The 23,427-nt window shown below is 39.8% G+C and overlaps 1 protein-coding gene across 2 annotated transcripts in view; it reads left to right on the top strand.

The window, feature by feature from the left end:
• Positions 1 to 16,525: 16,525 nt before the first annotated feature.
• Positions 16,526 to 23,427, top strand: part of LOC123748947 (tripartite motif-containing protein 59-like) — a 112,639-nt gene continuing 105,737 nt past the window's right edge. The window contains exon 1 of one of the 2 annotated variants that reach the window (XM_069311030.1): positions 16,526 to 16,758. The gene's annotated coding sequence lies outside the window, so the exon portion shown is untranslated. Of the gene's footprint in view, positions 16,759 to 22,273; positions 22,304 to 23,427 lie in introns of those variants that run through there. The other variant, XM_069311031.1, reaches the window with a different exon arrangement.

The following is a 23,427-nucleotide window of genomic DNA, read 5'->3' as shown; positions in this document are numbered from 1 at the left end:
TGATTTGTAGAGCATTTCTAGTTTGATTAAGTCGTACTCTAGGAATATCAAAACTGTATTTATTTCTGGTGTGATGCTCATGGGTTCTGATACAACCTTCTATGAAGCTTTTGAGATCAGGATTGGCATTATAGTTTAGCGTTTTATATATGTATAATACACATGAGAGAATGTGCAGTGACTTAATGTCTAACATATTCAGAGATTTAAGTAGGGGTACCGAGTGGTGTCTGGGGCCAGAATTGGATATTGTCCTAATAGCAGCTTTGTGTTGAGTAATTAGAGGACGTAAGTGATTTTGGGTAGTAGAGCCCCAAGCACAAATACCATAGTTGAGATATGGATAGATAAGGGAGTAATAGAGAGTCACCAGGGCAGGGCGTGGTACATAATATCTGATCTTAGAAAGAATGCCCACAGTTTTTGAAACTTTTTTTGATATGTTTAGAATGTGTCCCTGGAAATTAAGCTTGTGGTCAATGAGAATGCCAAGGAATTTGCCATCTAATTTGTTACAAATTTGGGTATTGTTTATTTTGAGATTTATTTGATTAGAGGATTTATTGCCAAACAGAATATAAAAGGTTTTGTCAATGTTAAGGGTGAGTTTGTTGGCAGTTAGCCACAGATGGACTTTATTTAGCTCAGTATTTACTGTGGCATTTAGAGCAAGGGGATCAGGACTGGAGTAAATGAAGGTTGTGTCGTCAGCAAATAGAATTGGTTTGAGGTGTTGGGAGGCATTTGGAAGGTCATTAATGTAGATGAGAAAGAGGAGAGTTTAGTTCATTTATTATGCACCCCATACCCATCTTGTGGGCGGTAGTGGAAAGGGTTACAGAGGCATATAATGGGCTCAGGGACTGAACCCCACAATTCATTTAGCTAAGCAAGTTACAATCTTGATGAGCTAGGTTACAAAATTCAGTATAAGTCATCACATCAACAATGGGTTCGAGATCGACCTCAAGTACAGGTTCTAAATTAAGCAACTGACATATGTGGAGAGCTAGTGTCAAAATTTATATGTTTGTCCTGCACACCGCTCCCCATCCAGGGGGCAGCGGTGGATAGGTTACAATCACTCAGTTTCTGCCAATGTTAGCAAACTGGGGATATTTGGCTAAAATTTCTGGTAGCAGATCATTTTGAATGAAATATTGACACATCGCTGGAACATTGGTTATAGAATTGTCTCTAAATTCACGTATCTTTTCGCACTCCATCACATAGTGACGGACGCACTCGCTGGCCAGGCCTTGGACTGAGAGGATGTGCACGCCTCCTCTCCCTCTTTGGGTCAAGTCCCTCGTCCCCAACCTTGTGCTGTGATAGCCAGGGCGGTATCGTCACAATACTACTGTGCTGCTGAGTGTTCCAACACTGTTGCATAAGTCACTAGTATCAAGGGAACCCTAGAGTGAACTAGGGAGTGGCGCCTGAGGTCGAAGGCAGGCTAGCCTGCCCCCTCCGCTCCCTTAGGGGCAGCCTACCAAACATTAGTTTGATGCAGCATTGCTGGTGCTAATAACACAGCATCACCTGTACAGTGTACCTGGGACTCACTGTAAGACTCTAGCAAGAACCACAGGGCATCTACAGCTTCAGGCACCAAACAGCAAGGCGAGTTGAGGGATCGTAATCTGACCCTCACGGACCTCTGACCCTTGCGGTTAGACCGCTGACCCAACGGTCCCCCCTATCCCTTCCCTGGCGGGAGGTTGACAGCCGCCAACACTTCAATGACGTCAGCTTTGTACAGAGCACCTGTACATTCCTAGTTATAAGACTTATCTTCCCCACTTTCTCTTACTCTTCTCATTTCGCCATTTCAACAGGTCAAGTGGAACGGTCCAGTGGCCCATGCGGTTACCTGTAAAATCTGGGGGGCCACTTGACTTGGGCATCTGTTCACCCTTGTAGCAGGGTTAGGCTGTCTTAGGGGACATTCTGTCCACACATAGGAGAATAAGTCACTGAGGGCTACCCTCTGCGAGTCCCAACCAACCAAGTGGAATATCCAAGTGTTTATCCAACTCGTCTGAGCACTCTCAAACCCACTGAGAGTGCTCTTCCCCTCAGAGCAGGTTTATGACTGTTGGCGCTGATGACTGGTAGGGCTTGCTGCTTGCCCTGCCATTTGTCATGTTATTCATCAGCACATGGTTATAAATGGTATTAACCAGGTATCGGACGAGGTTACAGCAACAATTAATGCCGCCTGAAGAAGCAGGTATGGAGGAGGTAGCTGCTGGACCCTCAGGGTTCTCCCCTACCATGACCAGTGACACTGTCACCCCACCACCCAGTGATGGGTTTGAGGCGGTGGTAAGTAAGAGCCAGAGAAGGAAACAATGGAAACAGAAGCGTGGTGAACAACAGGGTGGAAGGCGTCCGATAGCACCAAGGAGCGAGTACACACGTCTGACCTTCCCTAAAGGCACGAGTGTGGCTGACAGGATTGTGTGGAGTAAGAAACTGAGCGAGTAGTACCCACCTGGCTCTGCAGGCGTGCTACGTCCACATGTCAACTCTCCATATGTGTATGTTTCAAGAGAGAAGGAGCAGGTTGTGGAGGCTCTTCTACAAGGGAAAATAGGTGATGTAAAGCTCTCCCCTCTAGATAATCCAACACGGAACAAGAAGATGGATGAATACCTAGTCTACAGGTACAGTCACGGGTATCCACTAGAGTGGGCCTATGAATTAGACGGGGTACACAGAGCACGAAGATTGACCATGAATGGTAAGCCTACTGATCAAATAGTCATAGTCTGGAAAAAGCCTGACCCGCCACCTGACCAGTATTGGTTTGGTGGGTTGTATGCGCGCCCCAGCACGTTCAGGGTGTGGGAGGCGAACCCTGTGGAGTGTTACGAGTGCTGTGGCAGTGGCCACATAGCTAAGCACTGCTGGTGCCCCACACCCAAGTGTGCTCTCTGTTCCGGTCCTCATCCACTGAAGAACTGTCAGTATAAGAAGACCAGAGACCAAAGAAAGCAGGAACAGGAGCAACAGAACACTGCAACAGAAGCAGGACAACAACCTGAATCTGTGGCTCCGTCTAAACCGCCGCTGAAGTGTTTCAGATGTGGTATGGAGGGAGTCACCATCTGGCACTCAGACTGTACCAACCGGCCAGCCTCCCTTGGCACAAGGAGGCAAGTGCCCGAGACACAACAAGTGCCTACTGATGCCGGCTCTAGTACTGTTGACCCATCCCATAGTGGTGACAGTACCAGCAACGCCCCTGACAACACACAACAGCCTGATACAACAGTTAATGGACAGTTGGCAACCTTGCAAGCACAGGTAGCAGAACTGGCTGAAATTATACAGGCGCTACGTCGGGCTCCTTCACAAGAGATACAGCAGCCTCCATGCAGCTGTGTCACAGCCGTGGCCCGCGCTGGTAAAGGTTCCTGTGGTGGTGGTGACGGCGGCGGCGGCGGCAGCAGCAGCAGCAGCGGCGGCGGCAGCAGCAGCAGCAGCAGCAGCAGCAGCGGCGGCAGCAGCAGCAGCAGCGGCGGCGGCGGCGGCGGCGGCGGCGGCAGCAGTGGCGGCGGCAGCGGCGGCAGCGGCGGCAGCGGCGACAACGGAGGCGGTGGCAGCGACGTCGTCAGTCAACTCAGGGATGACAGCAGTGATAGTGACACAGAAACATTAACTGGAAAAGGAAGTCGACCTGCATCAGCATATTTTAAAATGATTCATGACCTTAAGGAACGCGCTCAAGCCAAGTAAGAGAATGAAAAAGATAATATTCTGCGTGACAGTAATTATGCCATGCGACTTACAGAGAGCATTCACTCGCGGACCATCCCGAGTTGCTCAGTGATCAAGAAACTGAAGATGTCATCAGATGTTCCTGACGACACCAAACGCCAGGTTGGTGTGTCTCTTTACGTCGTAGAGTCACTTATTGACACATTGTATAAGTGGGACGAGGACAACAATGGGACCACCAGTCCCAGGGAGGAACAACACCAAGACGATGGCTGCTGTTGACACAAGAACCATTAGGTTTCTCAGTTGGAACATTCGTAGCATCAACAAAAGACTGAATGACCTAATTGCATATGTTACTAGTAACAACATAGATATAATTGCTTTACAGGAGCCCTACACGTCCAATATGATAAACAAAACCCCACCAAAGATCAGAGGGTATGCATCCTATAATAACAGTAACGCCACAGGCTTATTAACATACGTCAGAAGTGATTTACCGCACATTCTTGTGAGCACGTCACACAATGTACACACACAGTACCATCACTTTCATGTACAAACTACACCAGGCCACTTTTCATTCCTCAACGTATATGCCAGAAGCCAGAAACTCAATGTAACATTATTCCCAGATCTAGACAATCATGGGACAATATACATGGGAGATTTTAATGCTAGACATATTACGCTGGGAGACAGTACTAACAACGATAATGGATGCAAATTTATCAAATATGTTTATGACAACAGATTAACCGTGTATACTACGGATACCCAAACTCATTTATTGGGAGGCAGACTTGATTATGTAATGGGTAGAAACCTTGTGCAAGATAGGATGGAATGTTCGTTGGTAAATCACTTGGTTAGTGATCACTATGCAGTTTCTGCTTCCTATGAGGTACAGTGTGATGTGCCTAATAATAATAATAATAATAATAATAATCTTTATTTAGGTAAGGTACATATATAAAGAGATTTACAAAGTTTGTTGGCTTTATAGATAGAGCTAGTACATACAATGCCTAAAGCCACTATTACGCAAAGCGTTTCGGGCAGTTACGCAAAGCGTTTCGGGCAGAGTATAGACATCAGAGACGGAAAATGAATATTCCATATGGCTTGCATGACCACTTTATTAATTGTATATCAAAATGGTATCAAGATTACACAATAACGAATGTACAAGCCTTCTCCAGAGATCTCGTTGATACGATTACTACCTACTATGACACATGGGTGTGTTGGGGAACAGGTCGTAAGCCTAGCAGAAGTGGGCAACACCTACCACCACCCAAGTGGGTCCTTGACCCCGTATTTGTTAAAGAACATGAACGAGTAAAGTAACTTGGAGATGCGTACAAACGAACCAAAGCACAAGGTGACTTGCATGCATTTCTAGTTGCAAATAGAGAGGTGAGAGACATCAGCAACGTTATACGTAATAAACATTGGGAAGAGTTCCTACAAAGTATAAATGAGCAAACAACACTTGTTGAAGTTTGGGAAAAGATACGAAAAATCTCTAGAAGCAGCCCAACCAAACCGCTGCACCACAGCCCACTAGAACAAGCAAACATCCTCCGTGATCAATGGGCAATAACATCGAGCTACGACTCACTCCCAATTAACATACAGCACAAACTTGATGACACACGCCCCAACAGACAACGAACCATCAATCTTGCCTGTACAGCTATCGACGTGTCGGACCTTAATGATGTAACTGAATGGGAATTAAATCATGCACTAAAGATGGGAAAATCAACTGCTCCTGGAGAGGATGGTATTACTTACAGTCTACTGAGATTAGTCTCACACGTACCAGGTAATCCACTATTAGTGTTGTACAGAATGAGTTTACGTGAAGGAGTATTAACTGATGCTTGGACAAAGAGTGTCATTGTTCCTATCCCCAAACCACACTCAGATAATTATAGACCCATATCTTTAACATCGTGTGTTTGTAAAGTGCTTGAACGTATTGTTCTTAACCGACTCATGTATCGTATACAGGGGCACCTGTCACCTCAACTGTTTGGATTTATGCCTGGGCTCAGTACACAACACTGTTTTGCTGAGTACTTCGCACATATTGAAGCTTCCCCTCAGTCTTCATCGACCTAGCAGCAGCTTTTGATACAGCAAACAGAGAAATCATACTGGAACAGCTTGCCGAGCTGGGAATACAAGGAAAATTACTGAAATGGATAAAGGGCTATTTGTCTAATCGAACAGCATATGTTTTGTTTAATGGTGTCAAAAACACAGAGAGCAAACACTTTGAACTGGGAACTCCACAAGGAGGGGTCCTCAGTCCCTTGTTGTTCAACGTTCTGATGCATAAACTTATTAAAGATCTTCCAACTAATAATGAAGACACTGTCATTTGTTATGCTGATGATATATGTTTACAGGCTGCCTCCGAGCCTAGAATGCAAGTTCTGCTCGATGCTTTTGCTACTAGAGCTGAGGAATGTGGCCTCCTTATCTCTGTACAGAAAACTCGTGCCCTCATTCCATGTGGTATTCCACCACCCAATTATCATATAGATGGGCGAGCACTTGAGAACTGCGAGTCTTACAGGTACCTTGGTGTCCCCATTAACGACCCTGGGTACCTTTCTTCTCTCAAGAACAGACTTTGGGAGAGATTAAAGCCCTTGCGGGTCCTTGTTGGTGTCAATCATGGACTTAACGTGAGACTTGCTAGAATGTTTTATGTATCATTTATACGCTCTGTGATTGACTACAATGCTCTACATCTCACACTGTATACTGACAAAGAGCTGAAATCTCTTGAAACCTTGCAAAATGAAGCTATGCGTCTCATCCTTGGGGCTCCAAAGTCCACGAGAATAGTTAACATGAGAGCAGAGTTAAAATTACCTACCATAAGTGAGAGAATCTTGTCTATTAGCACAGTTTTCGGTGTGAAGGCATTGAGTAGATCTAGACAACACATGAAGTTTCAAGCTAAACTTTCTAATATGCTACACTCACCTGAGGTCTATAGAAGAAGAACGAAATCTGATTATGTATATTGGTTCTACAAGGTAGCCAACTCCATCAAAATATTAAATATGTACCCAACTCGACTAATGATTAATCAGCCAATTACTCCATGGGATAACTGGGATCTATCAGTTGATTTTGTAAATGCGCCCAAGAAAGATAGTGTGCACACTACATTATTAAAACAGTTAACACTGAAATGCATCACTGAAAGTACTCAGAGTATGGGTAACGATGTGTATCAGTGCTATACCGACGGCTCTGTAGAAGAAGGTGGACGATGTACCGGATGTGCATGTAACATATTTGAACAATCTTCTCTCGTACATACAGCAATGAAGCGCGTCAATGATTGGGCAAGTACAACTCAAACCGAACTTGCAGGCATATACCTTACCACTGAATTTTTAAAAGACAAAGGCAGTGGACTTATATACTGTGACTCGCAGAGTGCACTCCTGGCATTGAACGCACATAGTAGTGACACCCAGAAAATAGTCAGTGATATTCGAATGAATGTTTTAGCTGCCAAAGAAAACAGATTTGAGATTAAATTCCTATGGATACCATCACATGTTGGCATCTCAAGGCATGACACTGTTGATATGCTTGCTAAGTCAGCCTGCAGAAAACCAGTGGTAGAAATTGATATGGGTGTTTCATTAGCAGTGACAAAGAGAATACTTAAACAAATATCTAATGAAAATCTCACCGACCTAACAAATTCTCAAAGACCTGAAAGCTGTAGCATTAAATATTATGATAGATATCGTGAGGAGACATTCATATATGGGACTAATAGAACAAGAACCCGGCAATATGATGTTATAGTGGCCAGAATACGCCTGGGATATAGACGTATCTGGCAGCTTTCTCAAAACCCAAATGTCGAGTACACAATGTGTCAACTTTGTGAAAGAGAAAACATGCACTCTCTTGAACATTATATTGTAGAATGTCCCATACTGACTGACTTTCGCCCTCCTGGGCTAAGGTATGCTGAACTCTGTAGTTACTATATGAGTACTGGAACACTTGATGATATATTGGACTTGTATCCAAAATTGACCATGTAATATGTATATATATGATGTAACTATATAACCTGAGCTTGTAAAAGCACCTTCATCACCTTCAGTGATTAAGTGCTTAATTGCACACTAGTTTCTTTATCAGCTACCTCACCCTGTCAGGGTAAATGAGACAAATGTATGTGAATGCATGTGTGTGTATATATGTATGTGTATGTGTGTGTGTGTATGTATATGTATGGGTATAAAGCATATATGGAAACTGATCAGAATTACATTTCACCTTTGTGAATGTACATTAATGACACTATATAAAAGACACATCTAACACTTTATGTAGGGCATACGTAAATCTGTGTATCTATGTATTTACGTATGTAGGTTAGCTTAGCATTTTAAAAGCACCGAATCACCTTCTGTGGTTGAGTGTTCAATAAACCCTTGAACTGTATGTTTAATACTTCTCTAACCCTGTCCATGGAGGACAGAAGAAAATGTATATATGCTGGTTAGCATTGTAAATGTGTGGCCACGTCTGTGGTAGAAAATAATAAAAACAAAACAAAAAAAAAACATAGTGACGGAGGGTGTGCGAATAATTTTGTTGACACAGTTTACATTTAGTCAGGTCTACATCGGCAGATAATGAGAATTCCCAGAGATACTTGTAACCGAGTCTAAGCCGAGAAGTAGTAACATCTAGAAGTCTGCTGATTTTATTGGATGATCCATAGATGTGTGGCTCCTCTTGCATGATAGTATGATGATAGATGGAATTACTGGTGTCAATTTCACTTTGCCTCAGATCTTCAAGATCTTGTTATAATAAATAATAAATAAATGTTTATTTAGGTAAGGTACATACATAAAGAGATTTTACAAAGTTTGTTGGATTAATAGATAGAGCTAGTACATACAATGCCTAAAGCCACTATTACGCAAAGCGTTTCGGGCAGGAAAAACATTAATGACTAAAGCTTAATACTAATGGGTAAAAAGAATAAAATGTGTTGAGAACAAATAAAAATAGAGGTAAAAGAGGGGGGAACATGACTGAAAAAGAAGCACAAATACAATTACAAATTATTACAGAAAATTACATTCAAACAGCGTTGTTTTGAAAAAAAAAAAAACATACATGGGTTGACAACAGAGGGGTAAGGTAGGTTACAGGGAATTTATTAGGTAGTGCTTCGTTTTTATCTTAAACTGGTTGAGAGAGGTACAGTCTTTAACATGGTTGGGAAGGTCATTCTGGGTTGTTGAAGTTGAAGTTCTCGGTGTACTGCTGCTCTCAGATTGCTCATTGACATTCCAAGGTTACACTCAACGGCTCCTTTAAAGGTAGATTCTTTGGCTAACTTATTAGCTCTATCATGCATTCGGAGGCCAAGATGAGATGGAGACCACATGAAATGGACTCTGTTACCATCCTTAATAATTTTGTTGTATTTGCGTCCAGCTTCGGACACGAGAATGTTACAGTTATGTCTTTTATGCCCGAAACGCTTTGCGTAATAGTGGCTTTAGGCATTGTATGTACTAGCTCTACCTATAAGTCAACCATTCTTTGTAAAAATTTATTGTATGTATGTACCTTACCTAAATAAACATTTTATTTTATTTTATTTTTAAAGAGTTGAGAGCAATTAAGGATGATGAAGAGTCACTTACAATTAATGTATCAAGTTTGGAGACTTGTACACATTTCAGTGCAAGAAACAAGACAAATAGTTCGGTCTGAAGGGTAGAGGCCCAGTTGTTTATACGGACTCCCCACTCAAAGTACAAGCCATCGCCCATTGTCAGAACAACTGCACTTCCAGCTGCACCCGTGGGGCGGTGTAGGGAACCATCAGTGTATATGATTTAAGAGTGAGAATGTTCTGTGGACAGAGCACCAATATGTAGGAAAGTGCCGTTGTTGTCTCTCTCTTGGTACAAATCATAAGCCTGATACATTCTGAGTTGAGTTCCAGTTTTAGTCATCCATTTGGAACAATGTTGACTTTCAATAAAGAAATTCTGGAGGGCTTCTGTGCAAGGGTTAGGAGGAGTTAGCCTAAGCATTTTTATACCAATATGACAGTTTATTTCAGGAACACAATCAACATCGCTCAGAATATTAAGTTCCTTTCTCATGTTAAGTGTCTTTGTGGTACGAGGGCACCCAAGGAAAATCTTCAAGGCTTCGTTCTGCAGTTTTTCAAGCCCCTCAAGCTTTCTTTCAGGCATCAAAACAAGCAGAGGTGCAGCATAATCCACTAAAGATCTGATGTATGCAAGGTACATCATTTTGACAATTACAAAAATACAAATACAAATATTTATTCAGGTAGAGTGCATACATACAAGGTGAGATACAAAAGTTGATGGATTTATAGATAGAGCTAGTACATACAATGCCTAAAGCCAATATTACGCAAAGCGTTTCGGGCAGGAAAAACACTAAGACTAAAACCTAACACTAACTTAGATTAAAGTATAAAATGTGTTGAGAAAAAATCAGAAAAACAATAAAAAAAGGGGTGGAGGGGAAACATGGCAGAAAAAAGCAAAAATACAATTTGGTCAACAAACAACATTGTTTAAAATTGTAGACATGGGTTGACATTTAGGGATGAGGTAGGTTACATTGAGTTAATTCGGTGGTACTTAGTTTTTATCTTAAACTGGTTGGGAGAGGTACAGTCTTTAACATAATTGGGAAGGTCATTCCACATTCGAGGTCCCTTGATTTGTAAAGCATTTCTAGTTTGACTAAGGGGGCATATCGGTGTAAAATTAAAAGTGGTTCAATTTGCTTATAATTTTATTTATGAAATGGTTATAGAAAGGGCTGCAGCTGGTCCAAGTTTCATCATCACACCCTAAACAGAAAAGGAGAAAAAAAATAAACAACGAATTATGCAACGAATTTTCAAATAGTTTCAGGGAACACATGTGTCAACTAAAATCATTTCCATAACACTCAGATATTAAATTAAGCACATAATAAAGGATTCTAGTGATCAGTTTTATCAAAAAAGTGTTTCTTGCAATAATATAATTTTTCAAAGTTACCCTACTAAAAAAATATGCAATATATGATATTTATAAATTTTTATAAAATCAACAAATAGACCTTGGACTAAAATGTCTACAAGAGTCTGTAGAAGCACAATCGCTACATATAAGGTGTAATTTGCATGTAAATTGATTAATAAATGAAAGCTCTGAAGTAATTTGAAGGTGTAAATTACTTTCCAGAGTAAAATAAAGATCCAAGTTCGGCCACCTGTAGCTGAGCTTGACTTCGACAGATTTCGTTCATAATTGGCACCCTTGCAGATAGGCATCCATTGGGCAAGGTGTGCAAGTTTCATGCAAATCCCTAGATAACAAACGAGAAAAAAAAATTGGCCAAAAAAAAAAGAAAAAAAGAAAAAGAAAAAAAAAAAAAATTAAATATAAATATATTGAACATACATATTACAATTATTACAAGAGTTTGTGCTTCTACAGCACATAGTAGACATTTTAGTTGACACATGTGTTCCCTGAGATTATTTGAGAATGTTGAACATTCGTTGCATAATACGTTGTGTATATTTTTTTCTCCTTTTCTGTTTAGGGTGTGATGGTGAAACTTGGACCAGTTGCAGCCCTTTCTATAACCATTTCATAAAAAAATTTATAAGCAAATTGAACAATTTTAATTTATAACGATATTTTTCGATATGCCCCCTAAGTCGTACTCTTGGAATATCAAAAAGGTATTTGTTTCTGGTGTGATGCTCATGGGATCTGTTACAACCTTCTAGGAAGCTTTTAAGGTCAGGATTGACATTACAGTTCAGCGTTTTATATATATAAAATACACATGAGAGGATGTGCAGTGACTTAATATCTAACATATTCAGAGATTTGAGTAAAGGTACCGCGTGATGTCTGGGACCAGAGTTAGATATTGTACTAATAGCAGCTTTGTGTTGGGTAATTAGAGGACGTAAATGATTTTGGGTAGTAGAGCCCCAAGCACAAATACCATAGTTGAGGTATGGATAGATAAGAGAGTAATAGAGAGTCACCAGGGCAGGGCGGGGTACATAATATCTGATCTTAGGAAGAATGCCAACAGTTTTTTCAACTTTTTTGGATATATTTAGAATGTGTCCCTGGAAATTCAGCTTGTTGTTATAAGAACACCAAGGAATTTGCCATCTTCTTTGTTACAAATTTGGGTATTGTTAATCCTGAGATTTATTTGATTTGAGGATTTGTTGCCAAACAAAATATAGAAAGTTTTGTCAATATTGAGGGTGAGTTTGTTGGCAGTTAGCCAGTGATGGACTTTATTTAGCTCAGTATTCACTGTGGCATTTAGAGCAAGGGGGTCAGGACTAGAGTAAATGAAGGTCGTGTCGTCAGCAAATAGAATTGGTTTGAGGTGTTGGGAGGCATTTGGAAGGTCATTAATGTAGATGAGAAAGAGGAGAGGGCCAAGTATGCTGCCCTGAGGAACACCAATATTGATGGGTAGGGTGGGAGAAATTGAATTATTCACAGAAACATATTCACAGAAACAGAAGCCTGTCAGTAAGGTAGGATTTGAGGTATTGCAGGGAGTGTCCTCTGACTCCATAATGATGTAATTTAAAAAGAAGGTTTTGGTGGTTGACAGTGTCAAAAGCCTTACGCAGGTCCACAAATAACCCAACAGGGAACTCATTTTTATCAAGAGCTGCATGTATCAAGTTAATCATACAAATAAGCGCATCATTAGTGCTTTTTTGGAGTCTGAAGCCATATTGACAGGAGCTAAGTATATTGTGTTTGGCTAGATAAGAGTAAAGGTGCTTGTAGACAAGTTTTTCAAATATTTTAGACAAGTTTGGCAGAATTGATATAGGTCTGAAGTTGTTAACATCAGTGGGATCACCACATTTGTGGACAGGGGTTACTCTCGTTTTTTTTTAGAATTTCTGGAAAGGTTTGGAGTTCAAGTGACTTGTTGAAGAGCAATGCAATGGCAGGAGCTAAAAATTTTGAGTTTTTTTTGTAAATAAGAGTTGGTATCTCCTCAAGGGCACTAGACTTGGTTTTAAGTGAAAGGATTATGTCAGTAACATCAGTGGAATTAGTAGGCATTAGGTACAGAGACTGGATAGTTACCTGTAAGATAGTCCTGAACATTAGTACTGGAAGATGGAATATCATTTGCAAGGGATGACCCAATGGAGGAGAAGAACCTATTGAACTCAAGAGCAGTGTCAGAGGCTGAAAGCAGACCATCGTTATTTGACAGGAGTGTTGATTTGTTATTTAAAATCTTCTTTGATCCCAATATTTGTGAAATTGTGCTCCATGTTTTCTTAATGTTGCCCTTTGTTTGGGTAAATTTATCTTCATAGTATTTATTTTTGGCTCTCCTAATTATTTTAGATAGCAGTGATGAGTAATTCTTTGAAAATTCTTTGGAGACGATTCCTAACCTATACTTTTTCTCAAGGTCATGTTTTTTATTAATGGATTTAAGTATCCCCTTTGTAAGCCAAGGATTATTTAGCCTTTTAGTTGTGACTTGTTTCGTTAGCATAGGACAGTGGGTGTTATAAAGGCTGAGAGTTTTTTGAAGAAAAGATTGCACTGCTAGGTTGATGTCCCCTATGTTACCTAACTCGGACTCCCAGTTGACATTAGCAGCAGCAGCTATAAAATTGCTTATGACAGTTTCATTGTGCAGCCTAAAGCTTATCTCCCTTGTCTCTAGAGGTGGTTTGTTAATGTTAGGAGAAAGTTAGTTAGTTAGGTTAGTTACCCCCCATTAAATGTGGGGTAATGGTCTGTAGTGCTATCGATGATTATCCCTGAAGTAAGTGGAGAGGTTATGTTGGTCCAGATGTGATCAAGAGCCGTGGCAGTACTATCAGTGATTCTAGTAGGTCTAGTGATTAAGGGTATGAAGAAGCAGGAATTCATACAGTTGAGGAAGCTAACAGCAGTAGGGTGTTCAGGCTCGCAGAGATCAATATTAAAGTCCCCTGTGATAATTAGATAGTTTTTGTTCAGTCTGTTATCTAGTATTAGATTTCTAAGGTTAGAGTTGAATTCGGACACATCAGTGTTAGGAATTCTATAGACTGCTCCCACAGTCAGGACAGACTCAGCCCCCTTGACTCTGAAACTGGCGAAGATATACTCCCCACAGCAGTCTCTAGTTCTAATTACTTTTAAGTATGTCAGTTCTTGGTGGTAGTAAAGAGCAGTACCACCACCTCTCTGAATTGGTCGACAGTTGTGAATTGCTGAGTAGTTTGGCATGTTAAAGAGTTGAGTAGTATCCTCTTTTAACCACGTTTCAGTAAGTATAATAAGAGAGAATTTGTTGTCAATAGTTTCAATCAAGGCACTAACATCATCGAAGTGTTTACCTAGGGATCTAATGTTCAAGTTGATTACAGAGATATTGTGATTATGTGTTAATACATTGTTTACATCATGAGCTGTAAAATATCTGCAATTTTGATCATTAAAGTGATGATTGTCATAGATAGTGGATAAGAGGTTTAGTTCTGGGTCTATATTTGTTTGCATAAGAAGGCTGGTTGTAGGAAAACAAAGCAAGAATGGCAATTACAAAACAAAATTTTGATATAAAAGGGGGGAAAATTATAATATAAACAAGACCTATACAAGAAAAACACAAAATGAACAAAAAAAAAAAGAAAAAGAAAAATGAGGTAGATTGCTAACAAGTTCTCTCAGGTACACTGTAAGTAATAATTAGCATTTTGAGACACAGGCAAAGCCAGGGGTACAATGGAGTAAGGGAGTATGGCGAGGCTAGGCAACCTAGGTAATAAATGAAAGCAAAGAAAAAGTTGAATAATAAACATAGGCAAGTTTAATCTAATGATTATTAACTATAAATAGTTTAGTTATGATCCCATAATTAATAAGAACTAAAGAAAATATTAATGCACTCAATTAATTAAGTCCAATAAATGACTAATATACATTAAATTAAAATTTACTTTAAAAAAGAGTAACAAAGAGACTTAGGATACGTAGCCCGCACTAGGTGACAAGGGGGTTAATTATGTTGACTCAATGAGAGGGATAATAAGGTGAGACAAACCACATTGGGAGAGGAAAGTGTTGAGGTTATCCTCATTAGCAATTGTAAACATTTTACCTCCTGAGGTCTTTCTCACTTTAATCACGCCATCTCTAACGAAGCACTGATGAATCGCATCTGGGTTTTGATGACGGATTTGACGCAGGCGGTAGAGGAGTTGCTGTCTTTTTCTAGTCAAGCACTCGTTGATGTAGATTCCCTTTCGTTGGGATGCAGCTGTCCGGACAAGATGCGATTATATGGTTTGGGAAGGTAGCTTGAGGCAAATTTTTCGCTAGTTTAGACCTGATGGATTCTTTTTGCCTACTCTGTAGGCAGCAATAATGTCGGTTTTATTTAGAGTGACACGCAATTCGTCTTTTTCTTGCCCGAAACGCATTGCGTAATAGTGGCTTTAGGCATTGTATGTACTAGCTCTATCTATATATCAATCCATTAATGTAACATCACTTGTATGTATATACCTTACCTGAATAAACATCTGAATCTGAATCTGAATCTGAATCTTTTATGAGATCCTGAACTATTTCAATACACTTTCCACTTTCACGTTCCACAGGAATATTTTGGGACAACACAATAACATAGTCAAGCAGCTTTTGCTGGTCCTGTTCATCCAGGGAGATGGAATGTTGGGCAGATGACACATTTGTAGATGACACTAAGATCTATGATAAAGAAGGAAATGAAAGTGATATTGAGACCTTACAAAGAGATCTACATGAACTCCACCAATGGTCAGATGACTGGCAAATGCTCTTTAATGTCGATAAATGCAAGACCTTGCCTGTAGGGCATAACATTCCACGTCACAACTACCAAATTGCCCACACTACCTTACAACAGATAGATGAAGAATGCGACATTGGAATCAGAATCCATCATTCACTAAAAGTTGCACAACAAGTGGGAGCGGCAGTAAAAAAAAAGCGAACCAAACCTTGGGAATAATCAAGCGTGCCTTTACTTTCAAGGAAACTAAAGTAGTCGTTTAATTGTATAAGTCTCTGGTGCGTCCCCACCTGGATTATTGCATACAGGCATTGAGACCTTATCTTCAGAAAGACATAGCTGCTCTGGAGAAGATGCAACACCGGGCAACAAAAATCATACCAGAGCTTAGTCATCTCTCGTATCAGGAAGGGTTGAGGGCCACTGGCCAAACAACACTGCAAACCAGGCATGACAGGGCGGAGCTCATCGAAACACTTAAAATACTAAACAATTTGGACGATGTCGATCCGGACACTTTCTTCAAAAGGTCAGATGTAACACGAACGAGGAGCAACGGGTTCAAGCTCAACAAGCCACAATGTAGGACAGAAAACAGGAAAGGCTTTTTCACCCCGTATGGTTGTAAACCCGTGGAACAGCCTACCCGCCAGAGAGTAGGTAAGGTAAACGCCAAAACTCTACTGGGTTTTAAAATACAGATAGAAAAGATCATCCAGACAAATGGATAGGACCTTTGACAAGCCGCCAACTTCCTGTTCTCGTTGAGGCCACCAATATTAGTTGCTCTCAGGTTAATTAAACGTCGGCAAAGATCAGTAACCAAAGAAAATGGGAAGAGCACTGTGGCGGGTAAGCGAGCGAGCGAGTGACGTCATCACAACAAAGATTGCTATAGAGTCTCCACGACTCGTTAGGTTCGCCTGTCGTAAAGACCTGTGTCCACAATACCCGCCAAATTGTCCCTCCCACAGTACTCTCAGGACACTTATGGCAGTGTAAGTGTGTGGTGAAGAAGACACACTGAAGACATTGAGGATATATCACGAGGGAGAGACAAAACTGTTGAAGGAAGGAGTCACCTGGCTCCACCTGACCACCTTGTTCCTCGCACTCTCATCATCCTCCGTAAGTACTGGAGTACTTTCTGCTCCACCATTGTCTTACACCCCAACATGCAATTGTTGGGGTGTGGAAATAGGCCTATGGCATTGTTGGGATGTAGACGTAGGCCTATGGAATTGTTGAGGTAAATTATAAGCCTATAGCATTGTTGGGGTAAATTATAAGCCTATGGCATTGTTGGGGTGTGGACATTGGCCTATCGAATAATAAGAATAAGAATAATAATGAGAAAATTCACTGGGACTGTGTGGTGTCACAAACCCACGACCAAGGCATTGCCAGCCGCATACTCTACCACTGTACCACTACTGACTTCCTAAAAGTCTTACACTCAGATTTCTACTGATGTCACAGGAAGTCTGTGATATCCTTATATCACAGGAAGACTTGAAGCCAATCCAAGTTTTACGTAAGACCCCCCCAAGCACTCAGGTGAAGGGGTAAAGTGTTGTAGTTGAACACTGTACGCCCAACTTCAGATACTACACTGACAATCGCACTAAGGAGATATACATCAATGAACGATCCACTGGGGCTGTGAGGTGACGCAAACATTGCAGGTTCGCATCGCCTCACAGCCCGAGTGAATTTTCTCATTGATGTATATCATGTTAGTGTGATTTTCTGTGAGTAAATGATAATAATAATATTAATACAGTAATAATATTATTATTATTTATTCAAAAGAGTGTGTGTACAAAGAACATAAGAGTAATAAATGAATAAATCCACAAGGGCCATGACGAGGGTTTGAACCTACATCCGAGAAGATCCCAGACGATCCTTAACCACTTAACTGCGCCAACCAAGAATACTCAGTTTGATTTTTTCGTACCCATTCTAAATGTGTGCGAGGTTCGTTGTGTACGAAATGGACTCTTAGGACCTCCAGTGAGAGGCAGCCATCTTGGAAAAAATTCCCCTTATGCCCTAGGGCTGCTGGCTGGGTTAGTACTGACTGAGCAACCATGAGTGGCGCACGCACCTCTGGCTCCCAAACACCTGTCCGACGCGGAGTTGAAAGATCGCGCTTTGTCGGTGAAACTCAAGCCTTAATGTTTGAAGAATATAAGAGTCATAATATTTGTGAAGCTAGGTGCAATAAGAACCTAACACAAAGGTCAGATGCAAGTGATCCAGCACCTATGAGGACAATACAGCGAGCGTATCCAGTTGTAGCTCTGAGCGCCACCCTTGCCCACCTATGCTATCTCCAATTTATTTAGATGATACATAGATGAATCGTTTTCTGTGTTCAGTGATGATGCATCTGATACAAGTTGCATAGATAAACAGTGTTAGCGGCTTCCATGGTTGTGTTTTCCATAGATATTTTCAAGAATAGCTGAATCTCTTCTTTACTGACGGACACTCTTTGAGGCTGGCTGAATCTCTTCCAGACTGACGGACACTCTTTGAGGCTGGCTGAATTTCTTCCTGTTTGGGACCTTACAAGGAGATCTTTTCACGACTACCTTACAAATTGATCTTTCCCTGTAATCTTTGCAAGACTACCTTATGTTTTACAAGCTTGGCTACATACCACCTACAGGTACTAATGCCAAGGGTGTACATGAGTGCGTTATTTGCAAGCACACAGAACAAAGAAACAGGAAGCAAAATTCTATCTGTACCTGGTGCAACGAGAGCGAAGTCGCACTGTGTACCCTGGACTACTTCGTTGATTATTACTCACTACCAAAGTACTGAGTGTGTAATACAGTGTGTTACTGTGTAGTGTGTGAAACTGTACATATTGTAATTTTAGTGAATTTTTAAAAAGTATTATTGCGACAATAAACATTTATTGTGGACACATTGCTGACACATGTATCACAGTTTCATGGAACATTATAAACATTCTACTGTATACATATTGTAAAGGATACAAATATGCATCATATATGATAAAAAAACAAACAAATAAAACTGCATTGGAAATACATAAAACAGATAATTGAAAATATTTTTGTGCCAACATCTGGTGCTTGAATGGCCCGGGCGACCGTGTCTGGGCGTGTCACGCACGGGCGACCAGCCCCTGATGACATCACAACGCACCTTGTACGCGTCCCCAGAGCCAAAGTAAGTGGAATTTGGTACTTATTTTTACATAGACATGTTCAGGGAAGGGAATTTATCATTTTATGAAGAAAAAATAAATTTTTTGGGACACTTTATTTCATGCGCACAGGGGGAATTTCACAATAAACTCGGCGCAGCATGGTGGTTAATCAACTGAGCTACGACATGGATAAGAATTGCAACCGAGAAATCAACTTGACCTACCACGGATCCTGCAGTCTCTCCGAGACACAAACTAGGTTTTTACACAATTCCCCCATGCACCTGAGCTCTGTCAATAAGCTGTTCTACCTCTTCGCCCTTCCTTCATTACACACTCTCGGACGTAGATTTGAACGCTCGTCACGGCTCTTGTGGATTTGTTCATTTCAAACTTGAAATGAAACAAACAAACTCATTTCAAATTTGTTCATATCAAACCTACCCGTACTATCAAAAATATTTGAAAAAATTATCTACAAACAGCTGTACTCCTACCTCGTAAAATTCGACATACGCGGCCCCTGTCAGTTTGGCTTCCGCTCCCAAAAGAGTACTAACGACGCAATTATTAGTCTCCTTGATGTAATTTACTCAGCCCTTGACAAAAATGAGTTTCCGATTGGACTCTTCATTGACCTGAGAAAGGCCTTTGATACTGTTAATCACAACTACCTTTTATGTAAACTGCATCATTATGGAATCTGAGGTCATGCCCTGGACTAGATCCAATCCTATCTTAGTGATAGACACCAATGTGTAGCCATCAATGATATAACCTCTCCCACTCTACCAATAACCATTGGGGTGCCACAGGACAGCATCTTGGGACCTCTCCTATTTCTTATATACATCAATGGTCTGCTTAATGTCACCAACATTCTGAAACCTATATTGTTTGCTGATGATACTACCCTCATCTACTCTAACCCCAAAACACATACACTAAATAATGCTGTTAATAATGAACTAAAAAAATGTCCACTTATGGATGTCAACCAACAAACTAACATTTAACATAGAAAAGACCTACTACATCTTATTTGGAAGCAAATCAACAAATGCAATTCAGCCTCAGATAGACAATGTTAACATAAGTAATAAAAATGATGGAAAGTTTCTTGGCCTATTCCTAGATAAGAGACTCGACTTCAGCACCTACATACAACACATAACAAAGAAAGTCTCTAAAGCAGTTGGTATACTCTCTAAAATCAGATACTATGTACCTAACTGCCCTCATCTCACTATATTATGCATTAATCTATCCCTATCTTAATTATGGTATCTGTGCATGGGGTTCAACCACTGCAAATCACCTCAGGTCCATCATCCCCGAGCAAAAATCTGCTATCAGAATAATAACAAATTCTGTTTTCAGACAACACTCAGTACTCAGTCCCCTTGTTAAACTCCCTAAAAATGCTAAACATAATCTCACTCCACACATTCTCTTCTGTCAACTACATTTACAAAACCCTGTTCTTAAATGCAAATCCTGTTCTTAAACTCTCCCTGGAGAGATGTAATAGGACCCATTATCACCACAACAGAAATAAATATCTCTTTGATATCCCCAGAGTCAAACTTAATCTGTGCAAACAATCTATGCAAATAAAGGGACCTAGTCTATGGAACTCACTCCCTAATGAATTGAAAAGCTGTCCAACTTTTGTGTCATTCAAAAACAAAACTAAAAAGTACCTAATTTCATCTTCATAGTTTTCTACCTTGTTGCTTTAAAATTGCACTGCATCTAGTGCTACCCAATCTCCCAATCTTCATGTACCCAATCCAAACAACTTTACCGGTGTGATCATTGCTGTCTTCTTATATGTGCTTTCAATTTGCTGTATGGTGCCTATTAATCTTTGTTTAAATTACCAATCGAGCTGTCAATGCAATCAATCTGAACTTTAATATACCAATGTGCTTTAATATTCCCACTAATCTCTCTCATCTCATTTTTTTTTCTTTCTTGCAATGTATCTATTATCATTTTATTAATTCCGATAGAATTTACCTACTTAAAATTATCTGTTAGATTAAGGACCTGCCCAAAAATCTGCGAGACTAGTGGCTTTACAAGATTGTAAATACCATGCTATGTATTCTCACAAACCCAATGTACCTTCTTGTATATAAATAAATAAATAAATAAATAAATAAATAAATAAATAAATAAATAAATTTGATGCATCACACTATTGTGATTTCTATGTATAATTAGAGTATTGTTCAATTGAAGTGACAGCAGTTACACATACTAATGAAGCCACTAAGAGTTTCGGGCAAAATTAAAGAGTAAAATAGAAATTTTTTATTTAATGTTGTGATGGGGTAAAACACTTAATACTATAAGAGAAGTAAGCTAACAAAATGAGAATGTTCAAGAAAAATAAAATATTAATACAAAGGTGATTCATAAGGATGACAAGCATTTATTTATTTATTTATTTATATACAAGAAGGTACATTGGGGGTTAAGAGAGAACATAGAAATGAAGTTGATTTTACATTCTTGTAAAGCCATTAGCACGCATAGAGTTTCGGGGAAGTCCTTAAACTAACAGATAATTTTAAGTAGATAATTTACAGTAAAATTGACAAAAAATGTGTACAGGTACTTTACAGCTTACTTTACAGGTACAGAGTATAGTCAAGAGTACTGGCATAGATTATTACATTATGGAGTCAGTAGTTCTAGCAACAGTACAGTAGTTTATTTACATTAATTACAGAATGGAAATAGAAGGGGTAATTTAGAACGGCTCCTCATGACATTTTCTTGGAACATATCACAACATAGAGTAACATAAACATACTATAATTTAAGGTTAATGGTCCCAACACTTACAAATAACCAAGATCATAAAGGACACGAGTAAACACTTTATCAAAGAAATGCATGAAATTAAATGACATTAAATGTAGACAGTAAATGTAGAAATTATATGAGTAATACAGTGTGCCCTCGCTTGAACGAGCTATATGGGGGCGTAGCCGATTCATTTCAGTGTGGAATTCATTCCATCAATCCGGCCCCAGCATCCCCCTTCCCCCCCAAAAAAAAAATTAATAATACATATGCCAGTACACATTTGCCTTTTGAAAAATTTAAATAACAAAGAATTTGAATTGCAATGAAATAAATTGATATTGCACGTTACAGTACTGTACTTACCCTACCAGTTGAGTTTTGTAGTGCAAACTTTGTTAGCCTTAATATCTTGAGAGTGCCACACACATGAATATAAATTGTTTAAAGAACAGTAACTTTTCTAACAAATGTACATTATACACTACAGTCTGTACATAAAGTACAGACCACTAGAATCACACTACTGCAGTACACTTATATCATATAAACTACACTTTGTACATTTAATGTCATTAGAACTGTACTGTACAGCTCAATTGGTACTCCCAGGCAAGTTATGGCTAGTGCTGGGTGCTGGTCCAGTTGCCTGAGCATCCTCAGAAGGTGAGTCCTTGCTAGTGCTGGGTGCTGGTCCAGTTGCCTGGGCATCCTTTGAAGGTTTGACCTTGCTAGTGCTGGGTGCTGGTCTAGTTGCCTGGGCATCCTCGGAAGGTGAGTCCTTGCTAGTGCTGGGTGCTGGTCCTGTAGGCCTACTGTGAAACCATACCAAAAACTTTTGAATCTTAGATTGTTTCTTTGTTGTGAGTTTCATTACAATATCTTTCATAATATATAGTTTCAGTTAAATATCATGTATCTTATTATATACATATCTTTCAGTTAAAGCCTGTTTCATCTGCTTTGTACACTTAAAATCAGCTTAGATTATTAGATATCATGTGCTGAGAAAGTTTATGCTTATATGCATTAGCACTTCCAACACCTGCACTTAATGCCTCGCCACAAATTTTCTTGTTAATGATGCATTGCCTCTCTTTAAATCAACATACTATTCAGTGCTAGCCTTGAAATTGTCCATGTTTAACTTCACAGCAAGTCTTTCAGCTGCATTTCTAATAGAATTAACTTACAAATTGTTTTATTTAAAATATTATTATTGTTAGTTTGAAGTTTTATACATTTTATACAGTACAGTTCTGTATTAACCCTTAAGCTGTGCATGGCATACATATTTATTTATTTATTTACAAGAAGATATATTGGGGGGTTAACAGAGAATTTAGAAATTAAGTTAAATTACCATTCTTGTAAAGTCACTAGCACCCATAGTGTTTCGGGACCATATACACCATATTTCGGGAGCATTTATGACAGGACCTGATGGCAAAGTACAGTTTCTCAAATTTGCTCTAATGCTTTCCAATTTTTTGTGCATACTAGCAAATCCTGCAACTTTGTCTAAATGATCACAAACGTAACTTAACCCTTAAATGGCGCATAGCTATATACCATTTGACACCCACAGGCGCATACCAAAAAAAAAAAAAAAAAAAAAAATTATTTTTTCTTCCTAACCTGTTAATTTGTGTTCACTGATCTCGAGAAAAATAATAAAAAAACCGTAAGTAGCATATTTTGCCCGCTATAGGGCGGGGAATTCTGGCAAAAAATAGGCGCTGACTCAGCATGCGTCCCAGGCGGTCTGTTGATCGCCAGCTGTCAGGCCG

Source organism: Procambarus clarkii, chromosome 69 (assembly GCF_040958095.1).
Source record: "Procambarus clarkii isolate CNS0578487 chromosome 69, FALCON_Pclarkii_2.0, whole genome shotgun sequence".
Classification (NCBI taxonomy): domain Eukaryota; kingdom Metazoa; phylum Arthropoda; class Malacostraca; order Decapoda; family Cambaridae; genus Procambarus; species Procambarus clarkii.
The sequence above is the reverse complement of the archived record's forward strand: the minus strand, read 5'-3'. Positions and strand labels throughout refer to the sequence as shown.